Source organism: Cyanistes caeruleus, chromosome 21 (assembly GCF_971803275.1).
Source record: "Cyanistes caeruleus chromosome 21, bCyaCae1.hap1.1, whole genome shotgun sequence".
NCBI classification, from domain to species: Eukaryota; Metazoa; Chordata; class Aves; order Passeriformes; family Paridae; genus Cyanistes; species Cyanistes caeruleus.
In genome coordinates this window covers 9,970,760-9,986,740 of record NC_141721.1, presented here as the reverse complement: position 1 = coordinate 9,986,740, position 15,981 = coordinate 9,970,760, and positions in this window count along the sequence as shown.

Below are 15,981 nucleotides of genomic sequence, written 5' to 3'. Positions count from 1 at the left end.
AGGCTCTAAATCACCTGGAAAACAGACTAGACTGTGCTGGTGAAGAAGCAGCACTGCATCTAACAGGAAGATTGGAGGGAAATTAGGTTACTAATCCAAATGCATTGAGAAGTTTCCCTGAAGGGACCACACTTGAAGGGTAAAAACCTAGGCCCACACAACAGGTTGTCCATCCAGAAGGGCAATATGGGAGATCAGAGCTCTGACCAATCAGAGTAGTTTGAAGACACTGGCACACATGAAGGTAAGGGACAGCTCACTGGCATTGCCTAACAATATTTCCTGACAGCCTTCATTAAGGGCTTTTAAGAAAACTCAGCACAGAAAGGTTCTTGCATGGATAAAAAAAAAAAAATTAGAGACAGGGATAAATGTTTGGTTCCCATTGCAGAGGCATTGATGTACAAAACACTCGCTTGTGGTGAGAGACTTCTCCATGGTCAAGCTGTTAAGGTATAAGCAGTTTGTTATATGGGTAAAGAGAGGGAAAGACCAGTGTCCACTGCCAGCCTTGGCATCCACGTGGTCAGGGAGGGAGTGAGAGTGGAGCAGGGAGAGCAGGAGAAGAGAGGTTAAAGAGGGGGAGGGAGGAATCAAGAGGATTAAGAGAGGGAGAGCAGGGAGAACAAGGGAGGCTTAGGAGAGAGGGGGGAAAGAGAGGTGTTGTAGTTCGTTTATTTAACTTTGTTTAGAATATGTTAAAACTTGTTAGTATGTTCTTGTTTCCCCCTGTTGATTGTAATGGTTTAGCCCCAGTTGTCTATTATATAAACCCCTCCCTGTTTTCCTGAATGTTCCCCATCAATTGCCTTTACCCTGCCCCATCTCCCCATCCATCACTGTAAATCCCACCTCTTCTTCCAGCTTCTTCCATGTACATCATCCCTTCCTCAACACGTTATTGGTTATTATGTTATGTTCCTGCCTTCTTTGTATCCCCATTGGTCCCTGATATTGTAACCTCCTCCCTTTACCCCTCCCTCTGTGAGCTCCCATTGGACCCTGGACTGTGCCTGCCCCTGAGATAAAACTCAGAGCACAGAGGTGCTCTGGGCTCTCTCCAGTGCTGTTTTGTCCCAGCCCAGACCCTTGTGTTCATCCCCTCTCCCTAATAAACCTGTTCCTGGGAAGTACAGCGGAGTGAGTCCTCTCTATCCTTTTGCCACTACCCACGATTTGCCACTGCCTGATTTGGCAGAGCCCGGCAGGGATCGGTGCTCTGAAGGTTCTGCAGTGGAATCGCCTTTCCCCTGCAGTTCCCCACTCCTGGCAACTGCCTGTGCCAGAGTGGCACCGTAGAGCTAGCCCGGAGCTCCAGTGCGGCCAAAGAGCAGCATCAGAGGGGGGGGGAAGAGGGAACACAAGGGAGTTCAGAGAGTGGGGAGAATAAGAGAGCGAAGTTCCTGTTACAATTCAGTATGTCTTTCTATAGTGAATATTCTAATTCCCAGTAATCAATCACTACAAGATACACCCACTAAAGAATTTACATATACCCTATAGAAATTACTACATTACTATACAGTGTTATATTTCAACCTCTGAAAGCTTTACAAATTCTTATCTTGCTGCTTGACCTTTGGATTCTTTATCAGCAGAAGGACATTGTTTCATCAACTGGGATTCTCCTTTAGCTGGCTAGGCTATTGTTCTTTGGACAGCACTCAGTATCCCACGACTCAAAGCTAGCTCTCATTTCTACTTTGATTCTAGGCTTGATATTTTCAGAATCTTTTCCTGAACAATCATATTCATAAGGTTTTCTATGGATGCTAAATCTGAACCACAGTGCCTGTACAAATTGCAGGCCGCATGGCTCCTCAGGCTGCCTGAGAAAGTATCCTGAGAAAAATATGAGAAAGAATTAAAACAATTCTCAGGGACACTAAACAGCCTTGCAGGTGTTGTTTTGCAGTCTCTTGTTTTCCCTTGCAGGAGGGAGTCAGAGGGGTTGTGTGCCACTGACCAATGATGGTGATGTAGCACTTTGTTAACCAATAAGAGTTTCTTTTCTGTACTTTCCACGTATCTGTCTATAAGACAGGCCTGAAGCAATAAACTAAAGAATTCTCGTGTTGAGACTCCCTTGAGAGTCCAGTGTCGTTCTTTCTAGCCATTCCCAATCGGAACAACATCTGGTGACCGCCGACGTAAAGTTGAACTGACCCTCCGAGGTCCGGTAATCCCGACGTGAAGTGCAGCTAACCCCCGAGGTCAGAAAGCAACCGACGTAACTTCTGCTAATCCCCTGAGGGTAAGCAGCGAGCAGGAAAAAGCCAGCCCTTCCCCCTAGAGGGGTAAGTGGAATTCTCCTGAGCTTTCCTAGAGGAAGCTGGTTCTGGAAACCAACGGGATAGTGGAGCCCTGCCGGTGAGCGGGCTTGGAACGGCCTATCTTGGCGAAGCAGAGCTCAAAATCCCGGGTCTGAGCAGATAGCGTGTGCATAATTGCATTTGCGGAGCCGCCAAGATAAAGTCCTCATAATGGAGAACTGTACTTCAGCTGATGAACAGCTTGCCTACCTTGCATGGCAGGATGCCCTGCCCCGCATGGGACTCAGTGTTTCTGAAGATGCCATGCGCGCTTTATTTCAGTAGGTGAAAGAGCAAGGTTTTGATATAACTATGGACAATGCCTTTGATCTCGAACTTTGGCTGTCAATAGAGAACCATTTATGGTCAGAATTCATTAACGGAGATATCAGTGTGTGTAGCCTGGCAGCCACCTGGGGAGTGCTTTTTAAAGCGCTGAAACGGAGCCAGTCTGAGGACAGTGAAACCGAGATGAGAAACTTTACTGCCGAAAGTTCCTCCGTTGTACAAGATAAGGGACCGAGAGATGAAACTGTAGATAAACTGCATAGTGCTTTTTTGGCTCTGCCCGGACCCTCGGAGGACTTTGGCAGCGAGCGGGAGCAATCTGCAGCCCGAAAATCTCCCTCTCCAGGGAGGTTTGAGCGCTCGCCATCCGCGGAGCTCGGCGCACGGGCTTTGCCAGCAGAGGGGCCTCTCTTCAGCCCCCCCCGCGCCCGGCGCCACCGAGGGGTCCGAGCGTGGGTCCAGAACAGCGCGGGCAGTCGCCCCTGGGGGGCCCGGGCAGACAGACCCCCCGTGTACAAACGCGGCGGGGCACGCGGCTCCCCCCGGCAGAGGAGCGGCAGGGGGAGGGAGAGCAACAACCTCGCTCCCCCTGCGCCTGCCCGCCACCACCGGCCGCGGCCCGGCCGGCCACCGGTCGGCCGCGAGAACCCCGAAAAAGCCGAGCCCAAGCCCAGATCGGAAGCCCGGGCCAGGCCCGTGGCGGGCATCGCCCCCCCCGCACGTCCGAAGCACCGGCGAGAAAGCGGGGGGAGGGGGGGGACCGGCGGCCTCGCTCGCCCCGCGCGTGTGCGAGACGGCTCGCCCTCGCACTCCCCCCGCGCTCCAGCGGGGAGGTGCGGGAGAGTTCTAGCAGCGACCCCCCGCACCCATAAAGGTGGCAGGGGGAGAGAAAAACAGCGGCAGGCCCTCCACCAGGACCTTCCGCACCAACCCGAAAAAATACCTCAACGGGTTCGTCAGCTCCGGCGACCTGAACCAAACCAAAGTCCTGCAACCCCTGCGGGACCCAAATTTACTCACTTTGTACCTTTTAAGTCTTGTGTTTACAGAGCTGACAACCAGCCGCGAAGAGATGGTAACTTCAAGTTCCCTGAACCTTCCTGAAATTCATGAACTACTGTTCAAACCGAACAAACAATAACAACCATGTAAACTTTATAAATCCCTCAAGAATCCCTCAAATATATTTAAAGAAAAGATCCAATAGAAAAAAAAAAAATAAAAAAAAAAAAGCGGGATAAGAAGAGGGGATCAAAGCAGCATAAATTGCATTGTGCATTGTTTTTATCACTTTGGTGTTCTTTCAAACTACTCTATTGACAAGTTAGACTGTCAATTCGAACAGACTAACAGTGTTTTGTATAGTGTGTGTACTAATTCACTGAATTAGAGACATTAGAGTCAACCATCAAGTCCTTGCAAGGAAAACAAATCTTAAATACCAAAACATAAGCCAAAATTCTAAATTAATTCTAGATCAGCATCCATTCAAAGTTCTAGTAAAGAAACCTCTTGAGCTGTGTTTGTTCTCTATCCTACAAGAGCCCAGTAGGATATAACAAACACTGCCTTTTTATTTTTTCTAACAGAAAGGGTGAATTATGGATGCTAAATCTGAACCACAGTGCCTGTACAAATTGCAGACCGCATGGCTCCTCAGGCTGCCTGAGAAAGTATCCTGAGAAAAATATGAGAAAGAATTAAAACAATTCTCAAGGACACTAAACAGCCTTGCAGGTGTTGTTTTGCAGTCTCTTGTTTTCCCTAGCAGGAGGGAGTCAGAAGAGTTGTGTACCACTGGCCAATGATGGTGATGTAGCACTTTGTTAACCAATAAGAGTTTCTTTTCTGTACTTTCCACGTATCTGTCTATAAGACAGGCCTGAAGCAATAAACTAAAGAATTCTCGTGTTGAGACTCCCTTGAGAGTCCAGTGTCGTTCTTTCTAGCCGTTCCCAATCGGAACGACAGTTTTCCTGTTTCATCTTCCCCAACACAGAGGGAGGTCACAAGTAGAAGGTCTTTTCACCATATGCCTAAACAACCTACAGAAGGGCATGAAATCAGATGACACAGCTTAATTATTTTAAATTACTCAAAACAGCCAACTATGAAGAATTAGGGAAGTCTGCTCACTGGCCAATGAAGTGGAACATGAAATCTAACATAGGAGTGAGTGTAGTAAAAAAAAAAAAAAAAATTAACCAAAACCTGGCTTCATCTAGTAACTTAAGGTCTTGATGGTCAGGAATGAGGACAGTTTGATGCAAATATCAAGACAGCACCCAGAGGTCAAAATAAGGAACCTGTGTCTCAAGAATTAGCAGAGAAAGAAGACAGCAGGTGACAGAACATGTAATTTGTACTACAATGTAACAGGTTTACCCACACTTAGCCTGCAGGATTCTGCTGAACTACAAAGGTTCAGACAATGGTAATGGTGACAGCCAAAGGTATGGAATGGCTTTTACATGGAGAACAGCCAATGGAGCCAGTGCAGAGGAGACTACTGAGGGGGAGTATGCCAGAGATGTAAAATCACGTGGTGCAAAGTAGAATATGGAACAGTTCACCATCTCTTCCACTGCATGATCTCGGGGATATTTGATGATACCTTGGAGGTAGAAGTCACAAAAGCTGCCTGAGAGGGAATAAAAAGGTGCTCAAGGCTATTTGCTCTAAATCCCTTTTGTAATAATTTTAACAGAGTATAAAAATACAGTAATGAAGTAACTCAACAATGGGATACAGCCTTTAAATTCTCTCTGCCAGCAATGGGGTTTGACAACAATAATACAACAATAAATAGTTATACAAGGCAACTCACTGTGCTTAAGTGTTCTTCAGAAGGATGGGAGCCACAACAGAGGCAGATCCTTAGACAGACAAGCAAGAGGCATTTAGGCCTTTTGTTTCCTCGTTACCCCAGAACCAGCCCCTAAAGGGGAACACAAAGTTCACAGGCTTGTATTTGAAATTAATGCCATATAAAACACAAAACATCCTAAAAAACTATATATCATACAAATAAACCAGCTAGCTCCTTTATGCTGCTTTTCTATGGAGCAACAACTTTACAGAAGTAGATCTTCTCATACCAATACAATGTTTTATTATTGATGGGCTCTTTAAAAACAGAGTGAAGTCCAAGCACCCAGATATTCACAGCAGGCAAACATCTCTCTGAATACAACTGAAAAGACCAGAAGGGCTGCTCCATGTTACCTGTAGTAGCTATGTTTGTCTCTGGAGTACATCAGCAAATCAGTGAATGGCCTTTTATCAATTTTTTTTTTTTCACTTTCCTTCTTTCTATCCTTCTGCATAGCCTTGTAGCACATAAATCTGTTCAATAAAGGCCCCACCTGACTCTGAGCAGAAGGCAAAGCAGAGTATTTGTTAGCATGAAAACCCACACCGCAAAACTATGAACAAGCATCAGTGGCAGTTAAAAATCTGCTAGAAATGCTAATATTACTACTATCTCTTCTCTGTTTTCCATAAAAAAAAGGGAAAGGAAGTTCTGTGTGAGCCAGAAAAGCTAAAAGAGTCAGGCAATATGGCCGCCTGCTATCCCACCCAGCTCTGTGGGATTTAATGCACCAAACACAACTGAATCACTGTCAGCTGGATAATACACACCACAAAGCACACAGATTTTCAGTGCTGTAAGCAGCTGCAATGGGAGGACTGCCTCCAAGAAAAATGCCAAAAATATGAAAATTTAAAAAAAAAAAAAAACGTAACATCTATTTTTACCATATTAATGTTTAAATTTATATACCATATTAATTTATATACACCACACAATATATTATGCATTAAAATATATTAACAGGTATACATACATTATTATTGTCATATATTAAATATCAGTCTCCTTGTATATATTTACATTACTTACATTTATTTACTTTTCTGGGTGTATATATGTGTATCTTTATGCACTTATTATATATTTGTACATTTTTATTTTTTTAGTATTTATTTAAAAGCCCTGCCTCTAACCAAATAAAAACCAAACGGCCCCTTTATCTTAAACAGTATTTGAATATTTTTAATATCTACTTTTTATCATATTTCTATACCATACTGATGTATCACACATAACATATATTAAAATGCATAATAATATCTATACATCTATTATTCATATTATATAACTCAACCTATTTGCATATATTACTTATATATATTTATTTTCTGTCTCTATATGTATTTTTCTCTATAGCTTAACATATTTATATTTGTATATTTTTGTTTTGTATTATTCATTTAAAAGCCCTGCCTCTAACCAAATAAAAACCAAACAGCCCCTTTATTTTAAACAGTATTTAAATATTTTTAATATATATCTTTACCATCTTTATACTTACAGTTATATACCAGGATGATAAGCCTCGCCCCTGCCCACACCTCTCACTCTTCTGGCACAGAGAGCCTCCTCTGGCTGGTTTGGTCCCAGTGCCAGGGAGCCTCTCCTCTGTGGGCAGGAGAAAGGGTCCGCCAGCTCTGCCAACTGTTCCAGCCCAATGCAGTTGTGTTTTCCTCCATTTCCCCGGGCCAGGGGGGAGAGAGGAGAGAGAGAGAAGCAGCAGCAGGAGAGAGGATGGGCCGGGCCGAGAGCCACACCCAAAATGGCAGCTGCACCAGTGCCTTTCAGTGCCCGGCCCCGGCACCGCTGAGCACACAGCCCGTGTCTGCACGGCTGGAAAAGCCATGGAAAATTGTGCCAGAGAGGCGTCAGGGTGTTTGTCAAGCAGCCGAGCAGTTACAGCACCCAGGGTCCTTGCATTTTCCCGCCTTTTTTGGCAGCCAATCTTTGGAAGATCAACCAAGCAGCGCTCAGGCAGCTATCTTGTATATGGAATCACGTGATTTCCGCCCTTCCTTGCCGCCATCTTTGTTGTGGCTGAAGCCACTTTTGGCTGAGCGGCCATCTATGTTGTGGCACCATTAAGGCCCCCGATCCTCACAGTGCATCTGTCAAAGTCAGTTGCCTGAATGAAAAACTGGCCGATGCTGAATGACTCCGTGCTCTCCGCACGATTTTCCACCTTTCCTGGCGTGTGGACAAGAGCTGCAGCTGCGCCTGTGGCAGCAGGCATTGGAGCCGACGCCTCTGCCATCTTGAGTGCAGCAAGAAGCCTGACCCGGCTCCTGCTGGGGGCTCCCAGCCCAGATCAGAGCACAGCTGCAGTACCGCTATGGCCACAAGGCAGCAGCACTGCCACTGAGCTCAGCCTGGGGCTGCGGGGGCACCTCGGGCATGTGCAGAGAAGGGAGGCAAAAAACGAGTGCAACCCCCTTCCAAAAAAACACTCTACAAGGAACACCCCAAAAAACCCCCGACCCAAAATTAACAAGCCCTACCTCTACCCAAATAAAAACAAGCAAGCCTTTATTTTAAACTATGTTTAAATAATTTTTTTAAACTTAGATTTATAGTTTTTATTTATGTTATATTTTGTATATATTCTTGTATTAATTCTATGTAATTATAGGTTTAAGCATATTACAGTAACATACATAATATTACTTATCTTTTATATGTGTATATTTATTTACATTATTTATATGTTTTCTTTTTATATGTCCTATTTTTATATTTATATGTATTATGTATTTATATATTTTCTCTTCCTATTTTTCTGCTTTTTAATATTTGCATTTCTTTCTATTTTAAACTCTCTAAATTCATTCACCTAACACATCAGAATGACAAAAATATAAAGCCTTAGTCAACACTAGTACACACTAATCTCTATGGAACTTATAAATTTCATCAGTGCATTCTAATATGTCATTTATGCATAGATATATTTTATACATTCACATTTTACATGTAAAAACAAAACCCATTTCTGTTACTGAGACACAGCAAAATCATAACAATGGAGTAGACAGAGAGATGGTTTCTTTCCAAAGGACTTTAGAGATAAATTCCTATTCCTTGCCAATACCTACCATAAAACCCAGAAAAACTCATTAGGTTTTTGGATTCTGCACCCACCCCTCCCAGGGAATTTCCTGGCACCTCGGGGTCCCTCTGGGGAAGAGCACCCAGCACAACCCCTCCCCATTCCCCACTCACCTTGCTCCTCCAGCACAGCGTGTGCCTCCCTCTGGCGGGGACCTCGGCGTGCCCCAAGGGACATGGAAGCCCCCCCCAGTCTCCACCCCGTCCCCTTCAGACTTTGCTCCTCACCCCCAAAGAAGGCACAGAACAACTCCAACTGCCCTGGACAGCAGCACCTTGCTTTATTTGAACCCTTTCCCGGTCTAGACCTGCCCTAAAAAGGAGCTCTACTGCAACAAGAAAGAAGGGCAGGTCCCAGAAATTCCTCCACAGAACCCCCAGTCACAGGCCAGAGGCAGAAAGAGGGAGTGACAGCAGAGAGGACACAGGAAGAAAAGAAAGAATAGGCTGAAAGATTAAGCGGGAAAAAAAAAAAAAAAAAAAAGAGGGGCAGCACAACAGAGGGGGTGTTGCTGCCTGTTAGTTTACCTTCATTAAGTATGTTTGTTCACCTTCATTGAGTTTAGAGTTGGTTTGCCCCAGTTACTCCCCACTATCCCAATATAGTTTGTTCCCAGTTGCCTGTCATTGTAAACCTCTCCCCTCTTTCCAGATTGTTCCCCATCCATCACTTTGGTCCTACCCCCAAGCCCTATCAATCTATGTACACCACACCTTTTGTTCTGATTCCTTCCCTGCTCATCATCCCTTACTCGATGCCCTATTGGTTGTATAGCTATCCTCCCTCCCCCAAGTCCCTACCATTGGATTTGTGTATTGTAACCCCTTCCCACAACACCTCCCCTGCTGCCATATTATTGGTTGTTGTATGAGCCGCCCACGGGCTTTAAAACCTGGCGCACAGAGGTGCCCAGGGTCTCGGCTCGGACTTTCTCCTCGAGATCCCAGCCCTGTCCCTCATCGCCTTCTCCCTGCACCTGCTGGAATAAACTTGTTCCTGGGAAATTGGAGGACTCCGAGCACTCTCTCTCCCTTTACTGCACCTCGTGTCGCCCTGCATACTATAGAGCCCGAGCCCAAAGGAGCTCTAGAGGTTCCAGGTCGAGCCACACAGTGCTTACCTGGTTCCCCACTCCTGCCGCTGACGCTTGGCACGAGCTAGCCGGGGCATGAAGGACCGAGCGGGCAGCGACAGCTGGCGCCCAACGTGGGGCCTCTCGCGAGGCGTGGAGACCCCCGGAGAGGTTGGTGGACCTGTTTCACAGAGACCGTGAGCGGCAGCTGCTCTGGTAGTAGCAGACTCGTTTTTGCCGAGTTGCGCTCCCAGAGGTCGAGGCGGCAGCCGTCAGACGTGCAGACGGTCGCCTCGGGAGGTGTGGACGTCGCCTGCAACAACTGTCCGAACTTGGGTGAGTGGTCCTTGTGTGTGGGAAAAGGGGGCGCCCAGTGTGTGAAAACTCCCTCGGGGGGAGTGTGTGTGTAGCCCGGTCCGGACCCGTATTTTTATTTTAGTTGATTGGTTGTTTGGTTGCAGGGAGCGGTGGGATTGCTGTGCCAGGGTTGACAAGATGGGAGCACGTCTTTCGGCACAGCAAAAGAGAGTTTTTTACCAAGTTGTGGGTACCCTTGAGGGGGGGAATAAGAAGTTTTCTCGTGGGAGGGTAAAGAAGTTTGTGAGATGGCTGTTCCTGCATTTCCCAAATGTAACCCCAGACAAAGCAAATTCTGTAGAATTCTGGAATGCGGTTGGGTCCAAATTAACGGAAATAGTTAATGGAGGTGATAATTCGGTGGAAAAATTTGTAACATTATTTATTTTAATTCGGTCTGCTGTAATAGAGGAAAAGAAAATGCAGAAGCAGCCGCCACAAAACTCCCCAGTTTCCCCAGTTTCCCTATCCCCACATTCCTCTCCCCCTGATCCCGAGTTGAGGGAGACCTGCAGAGCGACCTGCAGGGCAAGTTGTCCTGTTCAGGGATCCCCCAAGGGTAACAGGATCCCTGGCTCCCCACGTCTCTCCCAGAACCCTTGCCCTGGCAGCCCTGGCCAAGCTGCCAGAGTGTCTTCCCATTCCTCAGTTTCCCCAGTTATCAGCCCTCAGTTAAACGTTTCCCAGGTTACAAGTCCCCAGTTTTTACCCTCAGACCCCCATGCCTCAGTTTCCCCCAGTCTCCAAGGCTCCTCCATGTTCCCTGATTCCTCTTCTAACCCCCATGCCTCAGTTTCCCCCAGTCTCCAAAGCTCCTCCATGTTCCCTGATTCCTCTTCTAACCCCCGTGCCTCAGTTTCCCCCAGTTTCCAATGCTCCCCTATATTCCCTGAACCCTCTCCTAACCCTCAAAATGGCCTCCAAAGGGCACAAGATGGCGGGGACCGCATGGTCGGACCCCCCCCTTGTGCTCCTTCTTCCAAGAACCCCTTTCTTCCCTCAATGACCAACCCCTTCCTCCCTAGCCCCTTCCTTCCATCCTACCCTGACTCCTCTCACTTCCCCTTGGGTGGTTCCTCCTCCTCGGGGGCATGTCCCCAAAGTGTGACCTCCCAAAACCCCACCCCTTCCGGCCGCTGCTCCTCCCTTCAACCCTCCTCCTCAGTCGGTCCTCCAGCCCCGCCTCTTCCGGCTTCTGGTTCCCACGCCCCTCCTTCCGGTTCCCACGCCCCTCCTTCCGGTTCCCACGCCCCTCCTCCCGGTTCCCACGCCCCTCCTCCTGGTTCCCACGTCCCTCCTCCCAGCTCCCACACTGTCCCATCCGGTTCCCATGCTCCGGGGACAGGAAGTGACAGGCCTGAAGACCAGAACCCGGAACAGGTAGTGATTCCCTTTGCCGCACCTGTCTGTTTTAGAGGAAGGGGAGGGAGGTACCGAGAATGGGAACCCTTCTCCTTCCAGACAAAGAGGGAGCTGTGCAAAGCCCAGAAAGGGTTCGGCAGGAGAAGTGAATACTTTAAGGGTTTATTAAAAGCCACCTTCTCTGCGAACGAGATGGTCCCCCACGACTTAAAAGAGTTGTTTGCCTGCCTCCTTTCCCCAGCTGATTATAGGCTGTGGAAACAGAGGTGGAAGAAGTCGTTAGAGGCCATCCTTCCTGAGCTGTTGCGCAGCGAGGAGTCCGCGGTTGACGCGGATGAAAACCCCCTCTCGATAGATCACTTGTGCGATGAAGGGAATTGGGGGAAGCCAGAAGAACAGGCAAGGGTTTTACCACGGCCTGTCTTAGCTAAGATCACGGAGGCCGCAGAGAAGGTATTTAACATCCTGCCATGGGGGGAATCCCTGACCAACTTCTCAAATATTAAACAGTTCCCCGATGAGCCATTTACCGTGTTTATTAATCGTTTACAGGAGCAAATAGAAAGACAAGTTGATAAACCTGAGCTACAAGAGCAGCTTGTCTTAGAAATGGCTAAGGCAAACTGTAATGACATCTGCAAACAGGTTATATTTAGTTTGCCCATGTATCCACCGCCAACCTTGGACGTCCTCATTGATGCATGTGAGAAGAAAGTTCCGTTAGTGGGGGCGTCCAGGGTACCACCACCACCACAGGCGGCCAGGAGAACACCAACAGCGGCAGTGACCCAACACCCGTCGGGCCAGTTCATCCTTGCACCAGCAAGAACTAATCAGTGTTACCGATGTGGACAACTGGGTCACATGGCGAGGGACTGTCCCACCGCCCACCCACACCAGGGGCTCGTGGGAAATGGATCTGGGGAGAGGGTACTGGAGGGAACAGCTAATAAAAAACAAAAAAACTGAGAGCGCGGCGCGAACCTGCCCCGCGCGATGCAAAAAATGGGGCAGGTATCGCGGAGGTGGGAGGAAAGAAACATCGGACGTGGCAAATTTACCGGACGCGACACCTTATCACCGTCAAAGACATCCTCTTCCGGTCCCAGCACTGGACGGTGGTAGCTGTGGACCCACTGGAGGAGAATCAGACAGGGAATGGACACGACTGTAAGTATATTGCCATTGGGACACTAGACACACACCCCCAGAGATTGAGATCTCCCCGATCACCTTTCCGGGTGGTCCAGAAGATCTCATCCTCTTAGCGCGCTGCATTCACCCACCATATTTTCTCCCAAAAGGGCAAATCATAGCTCAGTACATTCCTGTCCCAGAGGGAGTCCCGGTAGACGACCACGCACCAGGCATCTACTGGGCAGAAGTGGTGGGTGAAAATAAACCCATCATCGACTGCAGCATCAAGCAGGGTGCGGAATCTGTCAACTTGAGGGGTCTGCTTGATACAGGGGCAGATGTGACAATCATCCCCCAAAGGAGATGGCCGTCACATTGGGAGTTGCAACCCGTGGCAGGGAAGGTTCAGGGTATAGGGGGTACTCAATTGGCGCAGGTATCTAAGAGCGTAGTACAAATTAAGGGACCGGATGGGCAATTGGCAAATTTACGCCCATTTGTTGCGGATTTTCAGGTTCCCTTGTGGGGGAGGGACCTTATGTCACAATGGGGGGTAAAGATTGAAATCCCGAAAACCCCTCAGGATTTTTAATAGCGGCCACTGTAGAGCGCCCCTTCCAGAAGCTCGATTGGACCACTGATGAAGCAATCTGGATTGATCAGTGGCCGCTTCGAAAAGACAAATTAAGGGCGCTCAACGAGCTCATGGAGGAGCAGTTGTATAAAGGTAACATAGTAGAAACTACCAGCCCTTGGAATTCCCCGGTGTTTGTTATCCGAAAGCCGGGGAAAGACAAGTGGCGACTCCTCCATGACCTTCATGCCATCAACAAAATCATTGTTGACATGGGGGCCCTTCAACCAGGGATGCCTACCCCGACTATGCTCCCCCGAAATTGGAATCTGGCCATAATCGACATCAAGGACTGCTTCTTTCAAATTCCCCTACATCCTGATGACGCCCCACGGTTTGCCTTCTCGGTGCCAACCCTCAACCGAGAAGCCCCAATGAGGAGGTTCCACTGGCGGGTTTTGCCACAAGGCATGAAGAATTCACCCACTATCTGCCAGTGGTACGTCTCCTCGTTGCTGTCTCCTGTGCTCAAAGAGATGGGGGAGGTCATCATCCATCACTATATGGATGATGTCCTAGTGTGCGCCCCCCATGACGATCTACTTACCCGATCGCTTGACCGAGTGGTTAAGGTTTTAACATCTGCAGGCTTTCAACTCCAGAAGGATAAAGTTCAACGGATGCCACCCTGGAAGTATCTGGGTCTGCAGATTGCTGAGAGGACTGTTGTGCCTCAAAAACTGGCAATAAACAGCAATCCGAAAACCTTAGCGGACCTTCACTCGCTGTGTGGGACCTTAAACTGGGTCAGGCCTTGGCTGGGCCTTTCCACGGAAGACCTAGCCCCCCTCTTAACACTTTTGAAGGGGGAGAAAGAGCTGAGTTCTCCCAGGACTCTGACCCCAGGGGCGAGGAAAGCCCTAGAGAAAGTGGAGGATGCGCTTGTCGAAAGGCAAGCACATCGGTATGAACCGACCCTGCCTTTTGAATTCATCATACTCGGGAGAATGCCACACCTCAGTGGGCTGATTTTTCAGTGGGACCAGGGTTCTAAGGATCCCCTCTTAATCATAGAGTGGGTTTTCTTGAGCCATCAAAGGTCCAAAAGTATCACCTGGCCACAGGAGCTGATGGCTCAGCTCATTGGGAGAGCTCGAGCTCGGCTTCGGGAGATGGCTGGATGTGATTTTGCATGCGTTCGAGTACCAGTCAGCTTGTCTCGGGACAAAGCGTCTCCAGATAAGCAAAAGAAATGTTTAATCAACTACTTCGGGAGAATGAGACACTCCAGATTGCTTTAGATAGTTTTGAAGGCCAAGTTTCGGTCCATGCCCCTGCCCACAAATTTTTCAATTCTAAATTTGAACCAATTCCAAGAGAAATGCGGAGCAGAAAGCCCCTCAGAGCTTTGACTGTGTTCACAGATGCATCCGGGGCATCTCACAAGTCTGTAGTGACTTGGAGAGATCCTGAAACTCAGCAGTGGGAAGCAGATATTCAATATGTGGAAGGGTCTCCACAAGTTGCTGAGTTGGATGCAGTCGTCAGAGCCTTTGAGAGGTTTCCTGAACCTTTCAATTTAATCACTGATTCGGCCTATGTTGCAGGGGTAGTTGCCAGAGCAGAGCACGCTGCTCTGAAGGAGGTCTCAAACCCGAAATTGTTTGAGTTGCTTTCTAAGCTAATATATGCTGTTTCCCACAGAAAGCAACCATTTTTTGTAATGCATGTAAGGTCACATACGGATCTCCCTGGCCCGGTAGCCGAGGGAAACCAGGTAGCTGATTCCCTCGCTGCCCCTGTTTCCATGGCTCAGCTCCCAGATCTGTTCCAACAAGCTAAGCTGAGCCATCAGATGTTCCATCAAAATGTGCCTGGTCAGGTCCGCCAATTCCACCTGCGGCGAGATCAGGCCAGAGCCATTGTGGCCACATGCCCACATTGCCAGACTACCGCAATGCCCTCTCTGGGGTCAGGGGTGAACCCTCGAGGCCTAGGGAGTTGTGAGGTGTGGCAAATGGACGTGACCCATATTTCTGAATTCGGCAGGTTAAAGTTCGTGCACGTTTCGGTAGACACTTTCTCGGGAGCAGTCTTTGCTTCTGCCCACGCGGGGGAGAAAGCCGAGCATGTATGTAAACACCTCATGCAAGCTTTCTCTGTGTTGGGGGTCCCCAAGGAGTTAAAAACGGATAATGGCCCAGCATATGCCTCCAGGAAACTGGAGGAATTCCTGCAGAGTTGGGGAGTGACACATAAGAGAGGCATCCCACACTCCCCCACCGGCCAAGCAATCGTGGAGCGAGCCCACCAATCGCTCAAGCGCGTCCTCAAATGTCAGTGGGATTCCATGAAGGGTTGTGTCCCTCAGGACAGACTATCAAAGGCACTATTCACCATCAATTTTCTAAACTGCAGTGATAGTAATCCCAACCCTCCGGTGACCCAGCACTTTGCCTCCACCAGCAACTACCAGCTACAGCACCGCCCTCCAGTGCTGGTTCGGGACCCAGAGACCCAAAAAATCCTGGGTCCGTTCGATCTAGTGACCTGGGGGCGAAGATACGCATGTGTTTCCTCGCCCCAGGGACTAAGGTGGATCCCACAAAAGTGGGTGAAACCTTATATCCCAAAACATCCCTCCAGGCCACCGGACGATCAAGAAGATGTCGTCGCGTCTGTGCAGGCCAAATCCGTAACCCCCGGGAGTAATGAGGAGGAGGAAAACCTCGAGCTCCCTTTTCCCTCTATTGATTTTTTGATATCCCTTTATGTTCAGTGACATCTTGTATCCCCCTCCCCTCAAGTCAATTTTGTTAGCGCTCCTTCTCCTCCCTCTTCACCTCCTCCTTCTCCCGTACCCCAAGACTGGTTTTTTGAACCCTCTGCACCTCCTGC